This window comes from Berghia stephanieae, chromosome 10, assembly GCF_034508935.2.
Source record: "Berghia stephanieae isolate SIO BIC M18660-M18661 chromosome 10, UCSD_Bste_1.3, whole genome shotgun sequence".
Taxonomy (NCBI): domain Eukaryota; kingdom Metazoa; phylum Mollusca; class Gastropoda; order Nudibranchia; family Aeolidiidae; genus Berghia; species Berghia stephanieae.
This window is the reverse complement of record NC_088369.1, coordinates 7,713,882-7,727,976: the sequence shown is the minus strand read 5'-3', so window position 1 is coordinate 7,727,976 and position 14,095 is coordinate 7,713,882. Positions and strand designations below refer to the sequence as shown.

Here is a 14,095-nt window from a genome sequence, read left to right as displayed (position 1 = left end):
TGATAATGACTCGGAAATTTTGGGGTGTCTGTACTTTTCAAAGTAAAAATTAAAAAAGGTCGCCGAGTAAATTTTAATGGCCGGGACCGGTGTTCAAAGTTACACTCGTTGATTTCCTTCCTAACTCAGGAAATTTTTTTTTTTTTTTTCTTTTTCGGGCGGTGGGTGACATTTGAAGTTGTATCTTGTATTCTTTGAGACGAGGGTCACATAATTTTTTGTTAGTTTGATTTTTTTAAAAATGTATTTTGTTTAATTTTTATTTTTAAATTAAATTATTTTTAAATTATTATTTTTATTATTATTAATATTATTATTATTATAATTTTATTATTATTTTATTATTTTTATTTTTATTATTTATATTATTATTTTTTTATTTTAAATTTCCATAAAATCAACTTCCCATCATATTTTTAAACAATCATCATCATTATAAATCATCATCTAAAACCACACATCACATCATCCATCACACCCCCAAATCAACATCATCATCATAACATCATCATCCATCCCATCATCATTATCATCACATTCCCCCACCTTTTCACATCATCTCACCCATCACACATCTCATCATCCACATCATCATCACATCTTTACATCACATCATCAATAAATCATCATACCATCATCATCATCACCAAATATCATCATCATAAACACATCATCATCAATAACATCATCATCATCACATCTCATCTCATCATCATCATCATCACAACATCATCATCATCACATCACCCTCTCACTCCCACCATCACACATCACATCACTCATCACCACCCTCCATCCTCAACATCCCACATCATTAAAATCACCACATCATCATCATCATCACACACCCATCCTCACTTCATCAACATCACATCAACAACATCTCATCTTTCCCATCATCTCATCATCATCAAATCACATCACCATCATCTCATCATCATAAACAACCCACACCATCATCATCACCCCATCACAATCATCTCCCCATCTCAAAACATCATCATATCATCACCCAATCACATCATTCAACAACTCATCTCACATCATCATCACAACTCCCCTCATCACATCATCAAAACATCATCATCCATCAAAAATTCACCATCATCATCATCATCATCATCACACTCCATCACATCATCACACAACACATCTCATCTCCATCATCTCATCAATCATCAAAACAAAAACATCAACCTCATCATCATCATCATCATCATCATCATCATCATCATCATCATCATCATCATCATCATCCCTACCATATTATTTATGTCATTTATATAGTGAATTAAAGAGAAAAAGACTTGTCTTCTTTCACTTATTATAGATAGAACGTCACTCAGGTCTTTGTTATTCCTTTTTGCCATCCGCGTTTATGAGTAATTCATACTCAACCGTATTCACCAGACTATAACGTTCAAGGTTACACATAGTTTTGTGTGGTGTGTGGTGTGTGTGTGTGTGTGTGTGTGTGTGTGTTGGTCCGTTATATGGGGATGGCAATGTATGAGCTTCTTCAGTGAATATTATATATATATATATATATATATATATATATATATATATATATATATATATATATATATATATATATATATATATATATATATATATATTAAGACTTCATTTCTGAACAATTGACTTTTCCAAAAAGTTAAAATTGGCAGCTTTGTGTACATCATGATCGACGTGCCCTTATTTGCAGGTCTGATAGGCCAATTCCTTATGGGCTCATTGTTGTAATGGAGACCTAAAAAAAACAAACTCAAAATATCGTCCATTACAACAATGTTAAACTAGGCCAATAAATGGGTTCGGATGTCAGACCTTTATATATGTACACGTTGATCATGACAAATTTTTAAAATTTTAGAAAAAATTTGTGTTTAAAAAAAAAAAAAAAAAATTTAAGCCAGACTTTTAAATCAATAGATTTAAATATTCACACCAAATTCTAACCACCTACATACAGTGTTTTTAAAAATAATAAAAACAAAAGAAAAACAAACAAACAAACAAAAAAACAAACAAAACAAACAAACAAAACAACCAAGAATAAAAAGCTAGGGGGACCAAAGTTCGCGGTGAAGTGTTGGATGATTATATATTCGATTCGACAGCAGCATTTCCAATTCATGCCTTTTCATACTATTATCATTTCAAAGTTTGTTTACACGGGTGTGTAGTAGATAGATAGGCTGTGCATTTTTTATAATGTGTAGCAACTCGGTTAGTTGTGCATTTCATGGATTAGATAAAACATAAAACTCTACACATTAGCCAATGTGTGTCTCAATACGGTATTCTGTGTGGGATGGCCCTGATCGTGGTCTTCGTAAAGTTATGGCCTGGCACTGTGACCAAAAAATAACGTCAAAATGCCAGTCTTTTGCCACAAAAGGAAACAAATCGTGAGTTGAATTCAATAGTTCAACCAATGAAATAACTTGTTTCCTTGAGCACTACTAACGACAACTCACTAAGCGGTGCAAAAACCAAATAATGACGTCAAACTGCCAGTCCTTTTGGATTTCAGTGTCAGCTTGGAATAATAATTTTTATTCCAAGAGTGTCAGGCTATAACATAACGATGGCTACGCCCTGATCGTACTGTAGCCATCGTTTAAGTTTTTGCCCGTCACTGAAACCCAAAAAGACTGGCCTTTTGACGTCATTGTTTTTTGTGGGGTTTTTTTTTTACCGCCTAGTGAGTTGTCGTTAGTAGAGCTCATGGAAACAAGTCATTTCATTGGTTGAACTATTGAATACAACTCACGATTTGTTTTCTTTTGTGGCAAAAGACTGGCATTTTGACGTCATTTTTTGGTCAGTGTCAAGCTATAGATAGTATGCAGATGACGTCACTCTGGCCTTTGTTATTGTTTTTGCCATCCGCGTTTGTGAGTTGTTCTCACTAAACTGTATTAACCAGACTATAAAAGTTCATGGTTACACAGAGTTTGTGTGTTGGTCCGTTATACTTCCGGATGGCAATGTTGTGAACTCCTTGGCCAAGCGCATTCTATCTATAAGTTAACGATGGCCACTGTCTCAATACGGTATTCTGTGTGTGGGATGACACTGATCGTGGCCATCGTTAACTTATAGATAGAATGCGCTTGGCCAAGGAGTTCACAACATTGCCATCCGGAAGTATAACGGACCAACACACAAACTCTGTGTAACCATGAACTTTTATAGTCTGGTTAATACAGTTTAGTGAGAACAACTCACAAACGCGGATGGCAAAAACAATAACAAAGGCCTGAGTGACGTCATCTGCATACTATCTATAGATAGAATGAAATTGACGTCACTTAGGTCTTTGTTATTGGGGTTATTTTGCCATCCGCGTTAATTCCCACTTAACTGTATTAACCAGACTATAAAAGTTCATGGTTACACAGAGTTTTGTGTGTTGGTTCGTTATCCTTCCGGATGGCAATGTTGTAAGCTTCTTAGCCAAGCGCATACTATCTTTTGCCTGGCCGGCCTGACACTAAAAACCTAAGACCCATATTTTGACGTCATTTTTAGGTTTTTGTGGACCGCCTAGTGAGTTGTATTTAGTAGTGGTCAAGGAGGCAAGTGATCCCATTGGTTGAACTATTGAATACAATCGCGATTTTTCTTTTGTGGCCAATGCCTTCTCTTTTAACGTCATTTTTTTGGTCAGTGCGTAGCCATCGTTAACTTATAGCCTGACACAAGAACCCTCTAGGACTGGCAGTTTGACGTCATTTTTTTAGTTTGTGTAGCGTCTAGTGAGTTGTCGTTAGTAGAGCTCATGGAAACAAATTATTTCATTGGTTGAACTATTGAATACAACCCACGATTTGTTTTCTTTTGTGGCAAAAGACTGGCATTTTGACGTCATTTTTAGGTCAGTATCAGGCCATAACTTTACGAAGGCCACGCTGACACTAGGACATTCAAAGACTTATTTTGACGTCATTTTAAAGTTTGTGTCAAGTGTAGTTAGTGGTACTCAAGGAAACACATTGGTTGAACTATTGAATACAACACACGGTTTGTTTTCTTTTGTGGACAAAGACTTGTCGTTTGACGTCATTTTTTTGGGGTCAGTGTCAGTCCGTAGCCATCGTTAACTTATAGATAGAATGCGCTTGGCCAAGGAGTTCACAACATTGCCATCCGGAAGTATAACGGACCAACACACAAACTCTGTGTAACCATGAACGTTTATAGTCTGGTTAATACAGTTTAGTGAGAACAACTCACAAACGCGGATGGCAAAAACAATAACAAAGGCCTGAGTGACGTCATCTGCATACTATCTATAGCCTGACAATGACCAAAAAATGGCGTCAAAATGCCAGTCTTTTTGGGTTTCAGTGTCAGGCTATAACTTAACGATGGCTACGTTACAATTAACCAGTAGAGTTTTGACCAATCGAAACATGAAATGTGTGGCATACCTTCTCACGTGATCGGACAAACATATTTGGTGTTTATAAAGAATAACGTGAATGAAATCGACCTCTCTCTGATCATTGTTATTGTTTTTACTCCGCCAAATATGGGTGACTAAGTAACTTATCACACAATGTTCTCAATCATAATATTATAAACGTTTAAATTTACACATAGTTTTCAGTGTTGGTTCTAATAATCAAGCGGTAAAACAATAGGAATCGAACTTAGACATATTATTATATACCATTGATACTGAAACCTGTGTATTTTCCTTTGTTTACCAATTACTGCCTTTTGTGTACATTATGACGATTGTCCGAGAGGCGTGGTTATTTAGGTGTCTCTTGAAGAAAAAACAAACAAAAAAAAAAAAACAACAAAAACCAATGAAATTGACGTCACTCACTCCTTTGTCCGCTAATTGGATGATTAGTTCCCACTAGAAAATTACATCAATCAGACGACTAACGTTTAGGGTTTCACATAGATTTGTGTGTTGGTACATTTAATTTGGCGGGCAGATGTTGTGAGTATTTTATTTAAACACATTCTCTCAAATGGTCAATGCTCGAATGATGGTGACTTCCAGGGTTACTCATAGGTTCTGTGTTGGTACCTTTCATCTGGCGGTCAGATGTGAGTATTTTACTTTTGAACACAGTCCATTATTACTACAATATCACTACAATAATATTACAACAATCAATGCTCTTTCATTCACTTTTTTCTCTTTTTTTTTCTTATCTTTTCAGATTGCAGATGAAAAAAAAACTGTATGATGAAATTTAGATAAATACAAAAGACACAAGACTTGTCCATCTGTTGCTGTGTTTTTAAAAAATCGATTACTTGTTAGTGTGGTGTAAAAGGACATGGTTTGAACTAAGATATTACTATCCAGTTGGTTCTATGGTTTGTGTGTTTCATCAATTGATTGTTACAGTAGCAAGCAATTATTGGGAGTTTTATCGGATTTACATTATCTCACAAACTGTAAGTAACCTTTATTTTATTTAAGATAAGATAAGATAAGATAAGATAAGATAAGATAAGATAAGATATACTTTATATTGGGAGGTCCTGGGTTCGAGCCTCGCTCGGCGCATAGTTATTGAGTCCTTGGAAAAGACTCTTTACTCACATTCTCTCACCATACTCAGGTGTAAAATGAGTACCTGGACGTTTACAGTGTGGTCTCTGTCCGAAAAAAAAAATTCTAGCATCGCCTAACAGGCCTCATGTCTCGTCCTACATGTTAAGTGTTGCCGTTGGCCAGGGATCTCTTGTAAAGCGCTTTGAGCACATTTAGAGGATATTGCGCTATATAAAAGCTCAAAAATTGATCCTTGTATGGAAATTAGAACTCTGTAATACAACTCTATTCGGTAATATATAAAAGAAATATCAAATGTTATAAATTAAATAAAAACTGACAAATAATAGTAAAAGTCTCAAAAAGTACAGTAGAACAACAAGCGGATATATTATTTAAATAATAGAGCATTTATATAGAGCAATATCCACTATTCGTGCTCAAAGCGCTTTACAAGAGGTCCCTGGCCAACAGCAGCACTTAACATGTTGGACGGTACTTGGACGCCTGTTAGGCGATATTACAATTTTTCGGACAGAGACAACGCTTTTAACGGCCAGGTACTCATTATACACCTGAGTACGGTGAAAGAAAGTGGGTAAAGAGCCTTTTACAAGGGCTCAACTATGCGCCGAGCGAGGCTCGAACCCAGGACCTTCCGGTCCGAAAGCGAGTGTCATAGCACTAGACCTCATAGCCGCATATATTATGATGACTATGTGTCGAGTATACTGATATAATACTAATATAATATAAGGTGAATAAAAAAAAATAATTTTTTAAATAAAAACTTGAGCATTTCTATAGATAGAATGCGGTTGGCCAAGGAGTTCACAACATTGCCATCCGGAAGTATAACGGACCAACACACAAACTCTGTGTAACCATGAACTTTTATAGTCTGGTTAATACAGTTTAGTGAGAACAACTCACAAACGCGGATGGCAAAAACAATAACAAAGGCCTGAGTGACGTCATCTGCATACTATCTATATATAGAATGCGCTTGGCTAAGGAGTTCACAACATTGCCATCCGGAAGTATAACGGACCAATACACAAACTCTGTGTAACCATGAACTTTTATAGTCTGGTTAATACAGTTTAGTGAGAACAACTCACAAACGCGGATGGCAAAAACAATAACAAAGGCCTGAGTGACGTCATCTGCATACTATCTATATATAGAATGCGCTTGGCTAAGGAGTTCACAACATTGCCATCCGGAAGTATAACGGACCAACACACAAAACTGTGTGTATCCATGAACGTTTATTGTCGGGTTAATACAGTTCAGTGAGAATTACTCATAAACGCGGATGTCAAGAACAATAACAAAGGCTTGAGTGACGTTAACTTCGAACTATCTATAGATAGAATGCGCTTGGCCAAGGAGTTCACAACATTGCCATCCGGAAGTATAACGGACCAACACACAAACTCTGTGTAACCATGAACTTTTATAGTCTGGTTAATACAGTTTAGTGAGAACAACTCACAAACGCGGATGGCAAAAACAATAACAAAGGCTTGAGTGACGTTAACTTCGAACTATCTATAGATAGAATGCGCTTGGCCAAGGAGTTCACAACATTGCCATCCGGAAGTATAACGGACCAACACACAAACTCTGTGTAACCATGAACTTTTATAGTCTGGTTAATACAGTTTAGTGAGAACAACTCACAAACGCGGATGGCAAAAACAATAACAAAGGCCTGAGTGACGTCATCTGCATACTATCTATAGATAGAATGCGCTTGGCCAAGGAGTTCACAACATTGCCATCCGGAAGTATAACGGACCAACACACAAACTCTGTGTAACCATGAACTTTTATAGTCTGGTTAATACAGATTAGTGAGAACAACTCACAAACGCGGATGGCAAAAACAATAACAAAGGCCTGAGTGACGTCATCTGCATACTATCTATATATAGAATGCGCTTGGCTAAGGAGTTCACAACATTGCCATCCGGAAGTATAACGGACCAACACACAAACTCTGTGTAACCATGAACTTTTATAGTCTGGTTAATACAGTTTAGTGAAAACAACTCACAAACGTCAAGAACAATAACAAAAGCCTGTGAGTGACGTCATCTTCGAACTATCTATCAGCAATCTCAATTGATTTGAGGGGCGAAGTGGCCGAGTGGTCAAGGCACTGCACTGCGACCCGGAACGTCTCGGATTCAAGCCCCGCTTCAGGCACTGTCGTTTTTTTTTTCCTTAGGCAAGATGTGATAACTAACCCCCAATTTTCTCACTTGGACAACATGGGTGGTGATTCCTCTTGACATCAGACATCTTGTTTGATGGATTATCTATATAATTCCTTCGTGGATCGCCTAGGCGACAATATCTTCTTATGATGTCGTGGCGGGAGGGAATTATTTTTTAATTTATTTTTGATATCAACTAAACGTGCTCAATGCGCTTTGCAAAGGGTCCCAAGCCAAGAGCAACACTTTACATGTAGGACGAGACATGGCACCTTTTTGGTGATGTTACAACTTTTTCCGTCACTGAACTGTGTTAATGGCCATTGCCAATCATTTTACTCCTGACTAAGTACTCGCTTTCGGAACGGAAGGTTCTGGGTTCGAGCTTCGCTCGGCGCATAACTGAGTCATTGGAAAAGGCTCTTTACTCATATGCTCTCAACGTACTCAAGTGTAAAAAAAAGTGTACCTGGCCGTTATAAGCGTTGTCTCTGTCGGAAAAAAAATTGTAATATCGCCTAACAGGCGTCATGTCATGTCTCGTTCTACCTACATGATCAGATAAAGCGCTTTGAGCATGTTTAGTGGATTTTGCGCTATATACAAGCTCTCAAGTTTGTTTGTTTTTTCACAATTTTAATCAACGACGATTTTCGCTCTCTTTCCAACAGAGGAGCAGGACATGGAGTAATAATGATGATGATAATGATAATAATAATAATAATAATAATAATAATAATAATAATAATAATAATAATAATAATAATAATAATAATAATAATGATAATAATGATAATAATAATAATAATAATAATATAATAATAATAATAATAATATAATAATAATAATAATAATAATAATAATAATAATAATAATAATAATAATAATAATAATAATAATAATATATAATAATAATAATAATAATAATAATAATAATAATAATAATAATAATAATAATAATAATATAATAATAATAAATAATAATAATAATAATAATAATAATAATAATATAATAATGCTGGAAACTTATATAGCGCTATAACTCCGAGACATCAGGCTCTAAGCGAGTAGAAGAGAAGCAGGAAGAAGAATAAGAGAAGGGGAAAATAAATTATACTGAAATAGATAACCAGAAAGGAATATTTATTGACGTGATTGACCAACCATTCTGTTTACAGAAAATTGGGTTACAATTTGGCGCACGTGAATGTACCGTAACCGAAAACCGTTCTTTATATAATAATACCCATCTTATCAGGGACCAGACTATTTGTTGTTAATTACTTCTTGTGTATTGTTGTCGTTGTCACATCGGTCATGCGATAACAACTGAGGTCATGTGATATCTATAAATGGGGAAGTACCAACTGTAGATAAGAGAGAGAGAGAGAGAGAGAGAGAGAGAGAGAGAGAGAGAGAGAGAGAGATTACTGTTATATATATAGAGAGAGAAAGAGAGAGAGAGAGATGGAGATATATATATATATAGAGATAGAGAGAGATAGAGATCGAGGGAGATAGAGATAGAGAGATAGAGAGAGATAGAAATAGAGATAGAGAATGAGATAGAGATAGAGAGAGAGAGATAGTTAGATAGATAGATAGAGAGAGAGAGAGAGAGAGAGAGAGAGAGATTACTGTTATATATATAGAGAGAGAAAGAGAGAGAGAGATGGAGATATATATATATATAGAGATAGAGAGAGATAGAGATCGAGGGAGATAGAGATAGAGAGATAGAGAGAGATAGAAATAGAGATAGAGAATGAGATAGAGATAGAGAGAGAGAGAGATAGTTAGATAGATAGATAGAGAGAGAGAGAGGCGCAATATCCACTAAACGTGCTCAAAGCGCTTTACAATGACCAACAGCAACACTTAACATAAAGAACGAGACAATAGGCCTGTTAGGCGATATTACAATTTTTTTCCGACAGAGACAACGCTGTAATTAACGTTTTACACACGATTAGAGAATGTGAGAAAAGAGTCTTTTCCAAGGACTCAATTATACGCCGAGCGAGGCTCGATCCCAGGACCTTCCTATCCGAAAGCGAGTGTAATACCACAAGACCACATGGCCGAACAACACGGCAACGAACTTAGAAATAAATATGATAAAATCACGAATCCATACATTTACATTAAATCTTATTTAAAAGTCCGTTACTCAAACTCTCCCCCCCCCCCCCCCTTCCACGCGCCCTGCTTCTACATACCTCTTACCCCTCCTCCCCCCCCCCCCCCCCCCCCCCACTCCAACCTCCTTCCTCATTCTTTCCCACCCAAGCCCCCCAAACAGCATACACTGTAGAATCGATAACATAATATTAATAATAACGATATAAAATCGAATCGAAGTAATAATGATAACAAAAAAAAAAACCTAACGATATCAAAAAAAAAAAAAACAAAAAAAAAAAAAAACCCGCGTGAGTAACTTGATACCACTTGTCAATACACGACTAACCACAACTGCCGCCTGCCGGCCTGGCCTGCCTGCCACCCACCGACGTCAATAATATTATAATATAATAATACAAACTCGATGTGAGTGAGTCGTACATTTATTCTGACGGCGGGAGTGAGTGAGTGAGTTGTGAAAGGAGTAGTCGAACGTGATAATTGGCTGTGATTTGATTTTTTGATTGGCGCGGGCTTGGAGTATATCGATCTATCGATTGATTCGGCGACGAGGGATAAAAGCAGAGCTGAGATTTGGAGAAGATAATTCCATGTTTTAGCCCAGGCAGGAAGTGTCACAGTTTGTTCATCGGTGCGTAAAATTATTATGAAGGAAATGTCGACTTTTGTTCGTTCAGGCGTTGGATTTCATTAATCGATTCGTGCTTCACGATTATCGATATTTTTCTTTATCGTATTATATTATATATATATATATATATATATATATATATATATATATATATATATATATATAGCCATTCGGTTTATGAAGCTGGAGTTTATCCCGGTTTCTATATCGTGAAACGGACAATGGCAATTGCTTGATATTCTTTGAATGGGACGCTAGTCAATCGCAAAGTACATTCCGTCAAAGCTATCAGACTCAGCTACCCATTCATTGCTGGGTGGACAGGGGAGGGGAGGGGGGTCAGAAAAGTCACGACTGCACCCGGGACCGATCTCGGACCCTTCGCGCGTGAAGCGAGTGCTCTACCAACTGAGCTATCAGAATCCCCCATATATATATATATATATATATATATATATATATATATATATATATATATATATATATATATATATATATATAATGAGAACCTAGAGGGGTTTTTTAGTTTTGTTTAGATGTTTGATGAATAAAGTCAGTGCGGTTTTGTGGCCAAGTGATATGGGCCTCAGCTTACCATCCGTAGGTTCCGTGTCTCGTTCTATATATATATATATATATATATATATATATATATATATATATATATGTTACGTCTTGCTGTTGGTTAGGGACCCTTTGTAAAGCGCGTTGAGCACGTTTAGTACAGCCCCCCCCCCTCCCCTCTCTCTCTCTCTCTCTATCGCCACTCTCTCTTACACACAGTCCCTAACCTCCCCTCTCTCTTGTCTCCCCCCCCCCTCCTCTCTCTCCTCTTTCCTCTCTCTCTCTCTCTCTCTCTCTCTCTCTCTCTCTATCTCTCTCTGTATATATATATATATATATATATATTATATATATATATATATATATATATATATATATCTTCCTACCTGTCTCTCTCTATATCTATCTTTCTATCTCTTTCTATCTCTCCCTATCTTAATCTCTCTCTCTCTCTCTCTCTCTCTCTCTCTCTCTCTCTTTCTCTCTCTCTGATTCTAATTTTGGATTTAATTTTGATTAATAATAGGCCAAGCAAATCCAAAGAGCAATTTATGTAGATCTTCATCCATTAAGATAAATTATAGGCATAGCTAAACACCTACAATTTGACTGTAAGAGAAAATCTAAAATCCATCTTCTCTGTCCCCTGATTTCAATTAAGTTTGATTTTCATCGTTACTAATTGCAAGAAGCGAATTCTACTTAAGGTCTGGTCTCTGCTACATGGGGATAAAAAAGTCCGTTTATTTACTGGAGTTTGTTTAACTCACCCAAACCTAACACCGACTATATCCGTAGTATACCCGAGCTACTTTTACTCCATGCCCATTTATTAAAATTTTTCTAAGACAAATAATAGGCGTTGTATTAAAGCTAGGGTTTTTAGTTTTTACATGTTAATGATAGTTGAATAAAACTATCTATGTACATGCTCATTTTTAATACATTTTTTCAAATTTTGAAAATTGCAAAAATCTCTAGGATTGAGTGAGTTAACTCAGTGACCCTTTGTAAAGCGCTTTGAGCACGTTTAGCGGATATTGCGCTATATAAAAGCTCAACTTTTTTTTCAAGCTCAACTGAGGTATTGGGACCCCCAGACGCACTAGGGTATGGTGGAAATATGAAAAGGTGTGTGTAAACAGTGACAGAAAAAACGGAAGGAAAATTACAAGAAAAAAGAAATTCTCCCAAAATATCAGCCTGCCTCGTGATTTTTGACTTCTATAGACAGAATGAAGTTGACGTCACTCGGGTCTTTGTTATTGATTGATTTTTTGCCATCCGCGTTTATGAGTAATTCTCACTAAACTGTATTAACCAGACTATAAACGTTTAAGATTACACATAGTTTTGTGTGTCGGTCCGTTATATTTCCGGATGGCAATGTTGTGAGCTTCTTAGCCGAGTGCATACTATCTATAGTAGTGTGGAGGAGCCCGGAATGGCCGAGCCGAGCATCGATAAAGTAGAAAGAGAAAAAAAAAAGTTAAAATCCCCCCCCCCCCCCCCATTAGAAAATTTAAAAATTAGCCTGTCTCGCGATTAGAAAAAGATTGACAAAGTAGAAAGACAAATAAAAATCTTTTAACCCCCCCCCCTCCCCCCCCCCTCCCCCCTAAATATCAGGCCGATTTCATGGGATTATTAATTTTTATTCTGGTATTTATCCTCTCTGCTTTGCCTAGCGCTATTTCACACACACACACACACACACACACACACACACACACACACACAAACAAACACGCCCCCGCGCGCGCACCCACCCACCTACTTCAGATTTTTAATCAGAATGTATTTTAGATAATTAGATTTAGATTAGATATTAGATTTAGATTTAGATTAGATTTAGATTTATATTAGATTAGATTTAGATTTAGATTTAATTAGATTTAGATTTAGATTTTAGAATTTAGATTTAGATTTAGATTATTTACAATTTAGATTTAGATTTAGATTTAGATTTACAATTTAGATTTAGATTTAGATTTAGATTTACAATTTAGATTTAGATTTAGATTTAGATTTAGATTGATTAGATTTACAATTTAGATTTAGATTTAGATTTAGATTTACAATTTAGATTTAGATTTAGATTTAGATTTAGATTTAGATTAGATTTAGATTTAGATTTAGATTTAGATTTAGATTTAATTTAGATTTAGATTTAGATTTAGATTTAGATTTAGATTTAGATTTAGATTTAGATTTAGATTTAGATTTAGATTTAGATTTAGATTTAGATTTAGATTTAGATTTAGATTTAGATTTAAATTTAGATTTAGATTTAGATTTAATTAGATTTAGATTTAGATTTAGATTTAGATTTAGATTTAGATTTTAGATTTAGATTTACAATTTAGATTTAGATTTACAATTTAGATTTAGATTTAGATTTAGATTTAGATTTAGATTTAGATTTAGATTTAGATTTAGATTTAGATTTAGATTTACAATTTAGATTTAGATTTAGATTTAGATTTAGATTTAGATTTACAATTTAGATTTAGATTTACAATTATTAGATTTAGATTTAGATTTAGATTTAGATTTAGATTTAGATTTAGATTTAGATTTAGATTAGATTTAGATTTAGATTTAGATTTACATTTAGATTTAGATTTAGATTTAGATTTAGATTTAGATTTACAATTTAGATTTAGATTTAGATTTAGATTTAGATTTAGATTTAGATTTACAATTTAGATTTAGATTTACAATTTAGATTTAGATTTAGATTTAGATTTAGATTTACAATTTAGATTTAGATTTAGATTTAGATTAGATTAGATTTAGATTTAGATTTAGATTTAGATTTAGATTTAGATTTACAATTTAGATTTAGATTTAGATTTAGATTTACAATTTAGATTTAGATTTAGATTTAGATTTACAATTTAGATTTAGATTTAGATTTAGATTTACAATTTAGATTTAGATTTAGATTTAGATTTACAATTTAGATTTAGATTTAGATTTAGATTTACAATTTAG

The 14,095-nt window shown here is 34.9% G+C and overlaps 1 protein-coding gene across 2 annotated transcripts in view; it reads left to right on the top strand.

The window, feature by feature from the left end:
- LOC144956159 (uncharacterized) overlaps window positions 1-14,095 on the top strand; it is a 344,559-nt gene that overhangs the window by 61,665 nt on the left and 268,799 nt on the right. For both annotated transcript variants that reach the window (XM_078886547.1, XM_078886545.1), the window contains exon 3: window positions 5,193-5,433. The gene's annotated coding sequence lies outside the window, so the exon portion shown is untranslated. The remainder of the gene's footprint in view (window positions 1-5,192; window positions 5,434-14,095) is intronic.